Source organism: Zea mays, chromosome 1 (assembly GCF_902167145.1).
Source record: "Zea mays cultivar B73 chromosome 1, Zm-B73-REFERENCE-NAM-5.0, whole genome shotgun sequence".
Taxonomy (NCBI): domain Eukaryota; kingdom Viridiplantae; phylum Streptophyta; class Magnoliopsida; order Poales; family Poaceae; genus Zea; species Zea mays.
The window spans coordinates 275416543-275428722 of NC_050096.1; positions in this window are offsets into that span (position 1 = coordinate 275416543).

Below are 12180 nucleotides of genomic sequence, written 5' to 3' on the forward strand. Positions count from 1 at the left end.
AGACAAGCTCAAAAGGAGATACTTTAGTAGCCCTATGTTTGGATATCCTATGAGCCCATAAAGCTTCAGACAAAATCTTATGCCAATGTTTAGGATTATCAGATATTTTCTTTTTTATCAAATTAATCAATGTCCTATTGCTAGACTCGGCCTGACCATTGGCCTGAGCATAATATGGAGATGAATTAAGCAGCTTAATTTTGTATAATCCAGCAAATTCACGTACCTCCTTTGACATAAAAGAAGTACCTTGATCTGTAGTTAAGGTCTGGGGAATGCCGAATCTATGAATAATATGCTCAGTTATAAACTCGATTACCTCCTTGTGTGTCATGTTCTTTAGAGCAACGGCTTCAGTCCATTTGGTGAAGTAGTCAGTGGCAACTAACACAAACCGATGCCCCTTTGATGATGAAGGATGAATTTCTCCAATAAAGTCTAATCCCCATCCTCTGAACGGCCAAGGCTTAATAATAGGATGTAATTCGGCTGCAGGGACCAACTGTAGGTCGCCGAATTTTTGACACACTTGGCAACCCTTGTAGTACTTGAAACAATCAGCTATCATACTAGGCCAATAAAAACCAGACCTTCGCAACAACCACTTCATCTTTGGAGCTGATTGATGAGTACCACAAATTCCTTCATGTACTTCGGCCATGGCTAATATAGCATCATCTGGGCCCAAGCACTTAAGCAGGACATCATTGACTGTTCGGCGGTAAAGTTCATCACTCATCAAAACATACTTGAAAGCTGTTCGCCGAATGTTCTTATCTGTCCTTATATTGGGATTTCGTAGATATTTAAGTATAGGTGTCCTCCAATCATCTGCATCGGCCTCATTGTCTGCCGAATTGATCAAAAGAACATTTCTGGTAACCCCGGACGGTCCGGCGTCATCACGCGGACGGTCCGCGACCTGGGAATTTGGCTTTGCACCGGTTATCAGATTTTCAGTTTTGTGAAACTTTCCTCTCTTTATCCGATAACCTGATGCATCTTGTTGAGAGCACCTAGAGGGGGGTGAATAGGTGATCCTGTAAAAACTTAAACTTAAGCCACAAAAACTTGTTAAGGGTTAGTACAAGTATGGCCAAGTGGCTAGAGTGAAGTCTCAACAAAACACAGTACCACAAGAGAATCAAGCACAGAGTGACACAGTGGTTTTATCCCGTGGTTCGGCCAAGACCAACGCTTGCCTACTCCACGTTGTGGCGTCCCAACGGACGAGGGTTGCAATCAACCCCTCTCAAGCGGTCCAAAGACCCACTTGAATACCACGGTGTTTTGTTTTCCTTTCACTATCCCGTTTGCAAGGAATCTCCACAAATTGGAGTCTCTTGCCCTTACAAGTATATGATCACAAATGAAACACAGAGTAAGGGAGGGAAGCAACACACACAAATCCACAGCAAAAGCGCACACACACGGCCAAGAATCGAGCTCACAAGACTATCTCAGAGTTCTCACTTAGAACAGAGCTCGAATCACTTAGAAACACAAACGAATGCGCAGAGACTTAGTGTGGATGATCAAGAATGCTCAAAGGTTGCTTGGATGTCTCCTCCATGCGCCTAGGGGCTCCTTTTATAGCCCCAAGGCAGCTAGGAGCCGTTGAGAGCAAATCCGGAAGGCCATCCTTGCCTTCTGTCGTCGGGGGCACCGGACAGTCCGGTGCACACCGGACACTGTCCGGTGCCCGATTTGTTTCCTTAAACGGCGAAGACGACCGTTGCAGACCGTTGGCAGATCTGGCGCTGTTGGCGCACCGGACATGTCCGGTGCACACCGGACAGTCCGGTGCCGTCTTCCGACCGTTGGCTCGGCCACGTGTCGCGCGCCGATCGCGCGGCCGACCGTTGGCCCGGCCGACCGTTGGCTCACCGGACAGTCCGGTGCACACCGGACAGTCCGGTGAATTTTAGCCGTACGCCGCCGGCCAATTTCCCGAGAGCGGCAAGTTCGAGTCGTGCCAGCCTGGCGCACCGGACACTGTCCGGGGCACACCGGACAGTCCGGTGCTCCAGACCGAGCTGGGTCTTGGCAGCACACAGCCAAGTCCCTTCTCCTTTTCTCTATTCTTCTTCTTTCTGTTTCTAACACTTAGACAAATATATTAGTACTTAAAACCAATGTACTAAGGCTTAGAAACATACCTTTACTTGTGATTTACACTTTGTTCATCCTTGTACATAAATTCCCAATTAAGCACATGTGTTGGCACTCAATCACCAAAATACATAGAAATGGCCCAAGGGCACATTTCCCTTTCAATCTCCCCCTTTTTGGTGATTTATGCCAACACAACATAAAGCAACTAGAACAAGTGCAAAATCTCTTTAAATAAAAACTCAAATTGGTTTTATTCAATTTTGGCATATATGGATCATCCTTTGCCACCACTTGGTTTGTTTTTGCAAATCAAACTCAAATCTCTATCTCTAAGTCAAACACACATGTTGAAGTATAAAGAGAGTCATTCCAAAAGAGATTGATCAAAGATTTCAAAAACTCCCCCTATTTCCCATAATCAATACTTCTCCCAACAAGAAGCCAACTTTTGACAAGAGAGACAATAAGAGACAAAAGCTTTTGACAAAACAAAAACTCTATTCTACTATTTTCAAAATCTCTCAAGTGGTAGCTGATCCATTTATTGCTTTGGCCTTTATTTTCTCCCCCTTTGGCATCAAGCACCAAAACGGGATCAATCTTGGCCTTATAACCCCATTGCCTCACCAAAATCTTCAATTAAGAGCAAATGGCAATGAGAGTTCATGAGATGAACTTGGAATTAGTTACCCTCTCATCGGAGTGCAGTGGAAGTCTTTCATGGTCCAAGTCCACCTTTCCCTTTCAATCCTCCTTCGAGACTAAATCATCAAACTCAAGCACATGGTTAGTCTCAAAGGGTCAAGTTGTAACACATCTCCCCCTAAACATGTGCATCACTTTGCAACGGACTTGTGAGGTCCAGGGAGTGTTTGTACAACTTGAGCACCACAATAAGCAACAAAATGCAAAAAGGAACATGATCAAAAGCATAAGTACATGTATGCTACAATTCAATCCAGGTTCCGCGAATCTATGACATTTAGCTCACTACGCAACCTGCAAAAGGTCTTCTCATCTAGAGGCTTAGTGAAGATATCGGCTAGCTGGTTCTCGGTGCTAACATGAAACACTTCGATATCTCCCTTTTGCTGGTGGTCTCTCAAAAAGTGATGCCGGATGTCTATGTGCTTTGTGCGGCTGTGTTCAACAGGATTCTCCGCCATGCGGATAGCACTCTCATTGTCACATAGGAGTGGGACTTTGCTCAGATTGTAGCCAAAGTCCCTGAGGGTTTGCCTCATCCAAACTAGTTGCGCGCAACACTGACCTGCGGCAACGTACTCGGCCTCAGCGGTGGATAGGGCAACGGATGTTTGTTTCTTAGAGTTCCATGACACCAGGGACCTTCCTAAGAATTGGCACGTCCCCGATGTACTCTTCCTATCGACCTTACATCCAGCATAGTCGGAGTCTGAGTATCCAACTAAGTCAAAGGTAGACCCTTTTGGATACCAGAGCCCGAAGCAAGGCGTAGCAACCAAATATCTAAGAATTCGCTTCACCGCCACTAAGTGACACTCCTTAGGATCGGATTGAAATCTAGCACACATGCACACGCTAAGCATAATATCCGGTCTACTAGCACATAAGTAAAGCAAAGAACCTATCATTGACCGGTATGCTTTTTGATCAACGGACTTACCTCCTTTGTTGAGGTCGGTGTGTCCGTCTGTCCCCATTGGCGTCTTTGCGGGCTTGGCGTCCTTCATCCCAAACCGCTTTAGCAGATCTTGCGTGTACTTCGTTTGGGAGATGAAGGTGCCTTCCTTGAGTTGCTTCACTTGGAACCCAAGGAAGTAGTTCAACTCGCCCATCATCGACATCTCGAATTTCTACGTCATCACCCTGCTAAACTCTTCACAAGACTTTTGGTTAGTAGAACCAAATATTATGTCATCGACATAAATTTGGCACACAAACAAATCACCATCACATGTCTTTGTAAAAAGAGTTGGATCGGCCTTCCCAACCTTGAAAGCATTAGCAAGTAAAAAGTCTCTAAGGCATTCATACCATGCTCTTGGGGCTTGCTTAAGTCCATAGAGCGCCTTAGAGAGCTTACACACGTGGTTGGGGTACCGTTCATCCTCGAAGCCAGGGGGTTGCTCCACGTACACCTCCTCCTTGATTGGCCCGTTGAGGAAAGCGCTCTTCACATCCATTTGGTACAACCTGAAAGAATGGTGAGCGGCATATGCTAGCAAAATACGAATGGACTCTAGCCTAGCCACAGGAGCAAAGGTCTCCTCAAAGTCCAAACCTGCGACTTGGGCATAACCTTTTGCCACAAGTCGAGCCTTGTTCCTCGTCACCACCCCGTGCTCGTCCTGTTTGTTGCGGAACACCCACTTGGTTCCCACAACATTTTGCTTCGGACGAGGCACCATTGTCCAAACTTCATTGCGCTTGAAGTTGTTTAACTCCTCTTGCATGGCCAACACCCAGTCCGGATCTAGCAAGGCCTCTTCTACCCTGAAAGGCTCAATAGAAGAGACAAAGGAGTAATGCTCACAAAAATTAACTAATCGAGATCGAGTAGTTACTCCCTTGCTAATGTCACCCAGAATTTGATCGACGGGATGATCCCTTTGAATCATCGCTCGAACTTGGGTTGGAGGTGCCGGTTGCGCTTCTTCCTCCACCACAAGATCATCTTGTGCTCCCCCTTGATCACACGCCTCCTGTTGATGAACCTGTTCATCGTCTTGAGTTGGGGGTTTCACCATAGTTGAGGAAGAAGGTTGATCTTGCTCTTCTTGTTCCTGTGGTCGCACATCACCAATCGCCATGGTTCGTATAGCGGCCGTCGGAACATCTTCTTCATCTACATCATCAAGATCAACAACTTGCTCTCTTGGAGAGCCATTAGTCTCATCAAATACAACGTCGCTAGAGACTTCAACCAAACCCGATGATTTGTTGAAGACTCTATACGCCTTTGTATTTGAGTCATAACCTAACAAAAACCCTTCTACTGCTTTGGGAGCAAACTTAGAATTTCTACCCTTCTTCACTAGAATGTAGCATTTACTCCCAAATACACGAAAGTACGATACATTGGGTTTGTTACCAGTTAGTAGCTCATACGACGTCTTCTTGAGGAGGCGATGAAGGTAGACCCTGTTGATGGCGTGGCACGCCGTGTTCACGGCTTCCGTCCAAAAGCACTCGGGGGTCTTGAACTCTCCTAGCATCGTCCTCGCCATGTCGATGAGCGTCCTGTTCTTCCTCTCTACCACACCATTTTGCTGTGGTGTGTAGGGAGCGGAGAACTCGTGCTTGATTCCTTCCTCTTCAAGGAACTCCTCCACTTGAAGGTTCTTGAACTCGGACCCGTTGTCGCTTCTTATCTTTTTCACTTTGAGCTCAAACTCATTTTGAGCTCTCCTGAGGAAGCGTTTGAGAGTCCCTTGGGTTTCGGATTTTTCCTGCAAAAAGAACACCCAAGTGAAGCGGGAAAAGTCATCAACAATAACTAAACCATACTTACTTCCTCCTATGCTCAGATAGGCGACGGGTCCGAAGAGGTCCATATGCAGCAGCTCCAGGGGTCTTGAAGTGGTCATCACATTCTTGCTGTGATGCGCTCCTCCCACCTATTTCCCTGCTTGACAAGCTGCACAAGGTCTATCTTTTTCGAATTGAACATTGGTTAGACCTATCACGTGTTCTCCCTTTAGAAGCTTGTGAAGGTTCTTCATCCCCACATGTGCTAAGCGGCGATGCCACAGCCAGCCCATGCAAGTCTTAGCCATTAAGCATGCATCTAGACCGGCCTCTTCTTTTGCAAAATCAACTAAATAAAGTTTGCCGTCTAATACACCCTTAAAAGCTAGTGAACCATCACTTCTTCTAAAGACAGACACATCTATATTTGTAAACAGACAGTTATATCCCATATTGCACAATTGACTAACAGATAGTAAATTATATCCTAGTGACTCTACTAAAAACACATTAGAGATAGAGTGCTCATTAGAAATTGCAATTTTACCTAACCCTTCTACCTTGCCTTGATTCCCATCACCGAATATGATTGAATCTTGGGAATCCTTATTCTTGACGTAGGAGGTGAACATCTTCTTCTCCCCCGTCATATGGTTTGTGCATCCGCTATCAATAATCCAGCTTGAACCCCCGGATGCATAAACCTGCAAGGCAAATTTAGGCTTGGGTCTTAGGTACCCAACTCATGTTGGGTCCTGCAAGGTTAGCACAAATGTCCTTAGGGACCCAAATGCAAGTCCTGTCTCCCTTGCATTTTGCCCCTAACTTCCTAGCAACTATTTTCCTATCCTTTCTACAAATAGCAAAGGAAGTGTTTAAAGCACAATAAATTATAGAAGGTTCATTCACTACTTTCCTAGGAGCATGAATAACATTCTTTCTAGGCACATGAGCAATATTTCTCCTAGGCATATCCCTATCATGCTTATAAGAAGAACTAGAGGCAAACATGGCATGAGAATCATAAACATGTGAATCAAAATCATTATAAGCATTTCTAGCATTTCTCCTATCATAATACATAAAAGCATGGTTCTTTTTAGCATTACTAGCCATAGGGGCCTTCCCTTTCTCCTTGACGAAGATGGGAGCCTTATGGCTTGTTAAGTTCTTGGCCTCTCTCTTGAAGCCAAGACCATCCTTAATTGAGGGGTGTCTACCAACCGTATAGGCATCCCTGGCAAATTTTATTTTATCAACTTCATTCTTGCTAGTCTTAAGTTGGGCATTAAGACTAGCCACTTCCTTATTTAATTTGGAAATTAAAACTAGATGTTCACTACAGGCATCAACATCGAAATCCTTACACCTAGTGCAAATCTTAACATGTTCTACACAAGAATTAGATTTATTTGCTACTTCTAACTTAGCATTTAAATCATTGTTAACACCTTGTAAAGTAGAAATGGTTTCATGACAAGTAGATAGTTCATAAGAAAGCATTTCATTTCTTTTTACTTCTAAAGCATATGATTTTTGTGCCTCTACAAATTTATCATGTTCATCATACAATAAATCCTCCTGCTTTTCTAAAAGCCTATCCTTTTCATTCAATGCATCAATCAATTCATTGATTTTATCTATCTTAGATCTATCTAAGCCCTTGAACAAGCATGAATAATCTATGTCATCATCACTAGACTCACTATCACTAGAAGAAGCATAAGTGGAGTCTTGAGTACTCACCTTCTTCTCCCTTGCCATAAGACATGTGAGACGCTCGTTGGGGAAGAGAGCCGATTTGTTGAAGGCAGTGGCGGCGAGTCCTTCGTTGTCGGAGTCGGAGGAGGAGCAATCCGAGTCCCACTCCTTTCCTAGATGCGCCTCGCCCTTTGCCTTCTTGTATTGCTTCTTCTTTTCTCTTTTGTTCCCCTTTTCCTGGTCACTTTCATTATCGGGATAGTTAGCGATAAAATGACCAAGCTTACCGCATTTGAAGCATGAGCGCTTCCCCTTGGTCTTGGTCTTGCTTGGCTGCCCCTTGCGACCATTTAGCGCCGTCTTGAATCTCTTGATGATGAGAGCCATCTCTTCATCGTTGAGTCCGGCCGCCTCAATTTGTGCCACCTTGCTAGGTAGCGCCTCCTTGCTTCGTGTTGCCTTGAGAGCGAGAGGTTGCGGCTCGTTGATCGGACCATTCAAGGCGTCGTCCACATATCTCGCCTCCTTGATCATCATTCGCCCGCTAACAAATTTCCCAAGAACTTCTTCGGGCGACATCTTGGTGTACCTGGGATTTTCACGTATATTGTTCACCAAGTGAGGATCAAGAACGGTAAATGACCTTAGCATTAGGCGGACGACGTCGTGGTCCGTCCATCGCGTGCTCCCGTAGCTTCTTATCTTGTTGATAAGGGTCTTGAGCCGATTGTATGTTTGCGTTGGCTCCTCGCCCCTTATCATTGCGAACCGTCCAAGCTCGCCCTCCACCAACTCCATCTTGGTGAGTAAGGTGACGTCGTTCCCCTCATGAGAAATCTTGAGGGTGTCCCAGATTTGCTTGGCGTTATCCAAGCCGCTCACCTTATGGTATTCATTCCTGCACAAGGAAGCTAGAAGAACAGTAGTAGCTTGTGCATTCTTATGAATTTGTTCATTAATGAACATGGGACTATCCGAACTATCAAAATGCATTCCACTCTCTACAATCTCCCATATACTAGGATGGAGAGAGAATAGGTGACTACGCATTTTGTGGCTCCAAAATCCGTAGTCCTCTCCATCAAAGTGTGGGGGCTTGCCGAGTGGAATGGAGAGCAAATGAGAATGTGAACTTTGCGGAATACGAGAGTAATCAAAAGAAAAGTTCGAATTAACCGGTTTTCTTTGTTTGTCGTAGTCGTCGTCCTTTTGGGAAGAAGAGGACTCATCGCTGTCGTAGTAGACGATCTCCTTGATGCGTCTTGTCTTCTTCTTCTTCCCATCTCTTCGCTTGTGGCCCGAGCCTGAGTCATTGGACTTGTCATCCCTTGGCTCGTTGACGAAGGACTCCTTCTCCTTGTCGTTGATCACAATTCCCTTCCCCTTAGGATCCATCTCTTCGGGCGGTTAGTCCCTTTCTTGAAGAGAACGGCTCTGATACCAATTGAGAGCACCTAGAGGGGGGGTGAATAGGTGATCCTGTAAAAACTTAAACTTAAGCCACAAAAACTTGTTAAGGGTTAGTACAAGTATGGCCAAGTGGCTAGAGTGAAGTCTCAACAAAACACAGTACCACAAGAGAATCAAGCACAGAGTGACACAGTGGTTTTATCCCGTGGTTCGGCCAAGACCAACGCTTGCCTACTCCACGTTGTGGCGTCCCAACGGACGAGGGTTGCAATCAACCCCTCTCAAGCGGTCCAAAGACCCACTTGAATACCACGGTGTTTTGTTTTCCTTTCACTATCCCGTTTGCAAGGAATCTCCACAAATTGGAGTCTCTTGCCCTTACAAGTATATGATCACAAATGAAACACAGAGTAAGGGAGGGAAGCAACACACACAAATCCACAGCAAAAGCGCACACACACGGCCAAGAATCGAGCTCACAAGACTATCTCAGAGTTCTCACTTAGAACAGAGCTCGAATCACTTAGAAACACAAACGAATGCGCAGAGACTTAGTGTGGATGATCAAGAATGCTCAAAGGTTGCTTGGATGTCTCCTCCATGCGCCTAGGGGCTCCTTTTATAGCCCCAAGGCAGCTAGGAGCCGTTGAGAGCAAATCCGGAAGGCCATCCTTGCCTTCTGTCGTCGGGGGCACCGGACAGTCCGGTGCACACCGGACACTGTCCGGTGCCCGATTTGTTTCCTTAAACGGCGAAGACGACCGTTGCAGACCGTTGGCAGATCTGGCGCTGTTGGCGCACCGGACATGTCCGGTGCACACCGGACAGTCCGGTGCCGTCTTCCGACCGTTGGCTCGGCCACGTGTCGCGCGCCGATCGCGCGGCCGACCGTTGGCCCGGCCGACCGTTGGCTCACCGGACAGTCCGGTGCACACCGGACAGTCCGGTGAATTTTAGCCGTACGCCGCCGGCCAATTTCCCGAGAGCGGCAAGTTCGAGTCGTGCCAGCCTGGCGCACCGGACACTGTCCGGGGCACACCGGACAGTCCGGTGCTCCAGACCGAGCTGGGTCTTGGCAGCACACAGCCAAGTCCCTTCTCCTTTTCTCTATTCTTCTTCTTTCTGTTTCTAACACTTAGACAAATATATTAGTACTTAAAACCAATGTACTAAGGCTTAGAAACATACCTTTACTTGTGATTTACACTTTGTTCATCCTTGTACATAAATTCCCAATTAAGCACATGTGTTGGCACTCAATCACCAAAATACATAGAAATGGCCCAAGGGCACATTTCTCTTTCACTTGTGCCAAATCGTTAGCTCTATGATTCTCAACTCTAGAGATATGCCGAATACTGAATTCGTCAAAAGAATGAATTATGCTCCAACATTTCTCAAGGTAACTATTTAGAGTACCATCAAAACATTGATATTCTTCTAACACTTGTTGGACAATCAGCTGAGAATCACCAAATACCTTCACATGTTTTACTCCCATACCATCTAAAAGTTCTAAGCCGAATAGGAGGGCCTCATATTCAGCTTGATTATTAGTGCAATAAGTTTTCAATCGGCTAGAGAAGTCGAAGGAGACATTACTTGGTGAAACAAGCACAATGCCCATTCCTTGCCCTTCATTGCAAACCGATCCATCAAAATATAAAGTCCAAGGAGTAATAGTGAGGTATGACATGTCTAGTTCATGAATATCATTAACCCGATGTTCTACAATAAAATCCGCTATGACTTGGCCTTTCATAGACTTCAATGGTTCATAGGCCAAGTCATATTCTACGAGTGCATAAGCCCACTTACCGATTCTACCACTCATAATTGGGTTATGCAACATGTATTTGATCACATCGGCTTGACCAGAAACAGTGCAATGACTAGACAGTAAATAACATCTACATTTGGTGCATGCAAAAAACAAGCATAAGCATAACTTTTCAATAAAAGTGTACCTTGTTTCAGCATCCACCAACCTTCGGCTCAGATATGTCACCACATGCTCCTTCCCCTCGGTCTCTTGTGTCAGAACAGCCCCAATGACCTTATCCTCAGCTGCAATGTATAATCGGAATGGTACTCCTACTCGTGGTGCTTTTAATACGGGAGCCGAAGATAAGTATTTTTTGATGAGATCAAATGCTTCTTGCTGTTCTGCCCCCCAAGCGAATTCGGCATCATTCTTAAGCCGGAGAATAGGGGTGAACGCATCAATCTTCCCGGCTAGGTTAGAAATAAACCTTCGTAAATAATTCACCTTGCCGAGAAACCTCTGTACCTCGACCTTACAGGTCGGAGGTCCCACATTCCGAATAGACTTGATTCGGTCAGGGTCTATTTCTATACCATGTTCATGTATGACAAATCCTAAAAACTTACCAGCCGACACTCCAAAAGCACATTTACGTGGGTTCATTTTCAAACCATACTGACGCATTTTATCAAAGGCTTTACGCAAATCAGCTATATGAGAACTAAACTCAGCCGATTTGACTACAATATCATCAATGTAAACTTCCACAGTGTTTCCTAACAATTCATGGAAGATCAAATTCATAGCCCTCTGATAAGTAGCACCAGCATTTTTCAAACCAAATGTCATGACAACCCACTCAAATAAACCAATGAAGCCTGGACATATAAAGGCCGTTTTAGACGTATCTTCTTCGGCCATGAAAATCTGATTATATCCGGCATTACCATCAAGGAAGCTAATAATTCTATTTCCTGATGCATTATTGATTAATGTGTCGGCTATGGGCATAGGATATTCGTCTTTAGGAGTTGCTCTATTTAAATTGCGAAAATCAATGCATACTCTAAGTTTACCTGTCTCCTTCTTCTCCACTGGCACAATATTGGAGACCCACTCTGCGTATCTGCAAGGTCTGATAAAATCAGCTTCTAGCAGCCGGTGGATTTCGTCCTTGATGCGTGGGAGAAGATCCAGACGAAATGTTCTAGCTCTTTGCTTGAAAGGTCTGAAACCAGATTTAATAGGCAACCGATGCTCTACGATCTCTCGGCTTAATCCAGGCATCTCAGTATAATTCCAAGCAAAGCAATCTGAATATTCCTTCAATAGACCGATCATCTCATTTCTAGAATCGGTCTCCAGGGTCTTGTTTACAAAAGTCGGCCTTGGAGTTTTACCATCTCCTATGTCAATCTCCTCCAAAGGATCGGCCGATGTAAACCCCTGTCCTAGTTTATCAAGATCTCTGAATTCCTCTATCATGTCCCCCACAGAGGAATCAGAAGATCTTTGTGTGATGGCGGAATTTCCGGTCTCGGGGACCGGATCATCCGTAATACTGTCTTTTCGCTGTGGTAGATGCTCGGTCTTAAAGTCCGAACTCTTTTGTGAAAGACCAGACCATCCGGCCTTGGCGGCCGAACTGTCTGTGACCAAAGACTCATGAACTTTGTGTGTATTCATCATTTTAACTTTATTTAGGATTTAGCCGATTCTCCATCGGCTCTAGCATTACA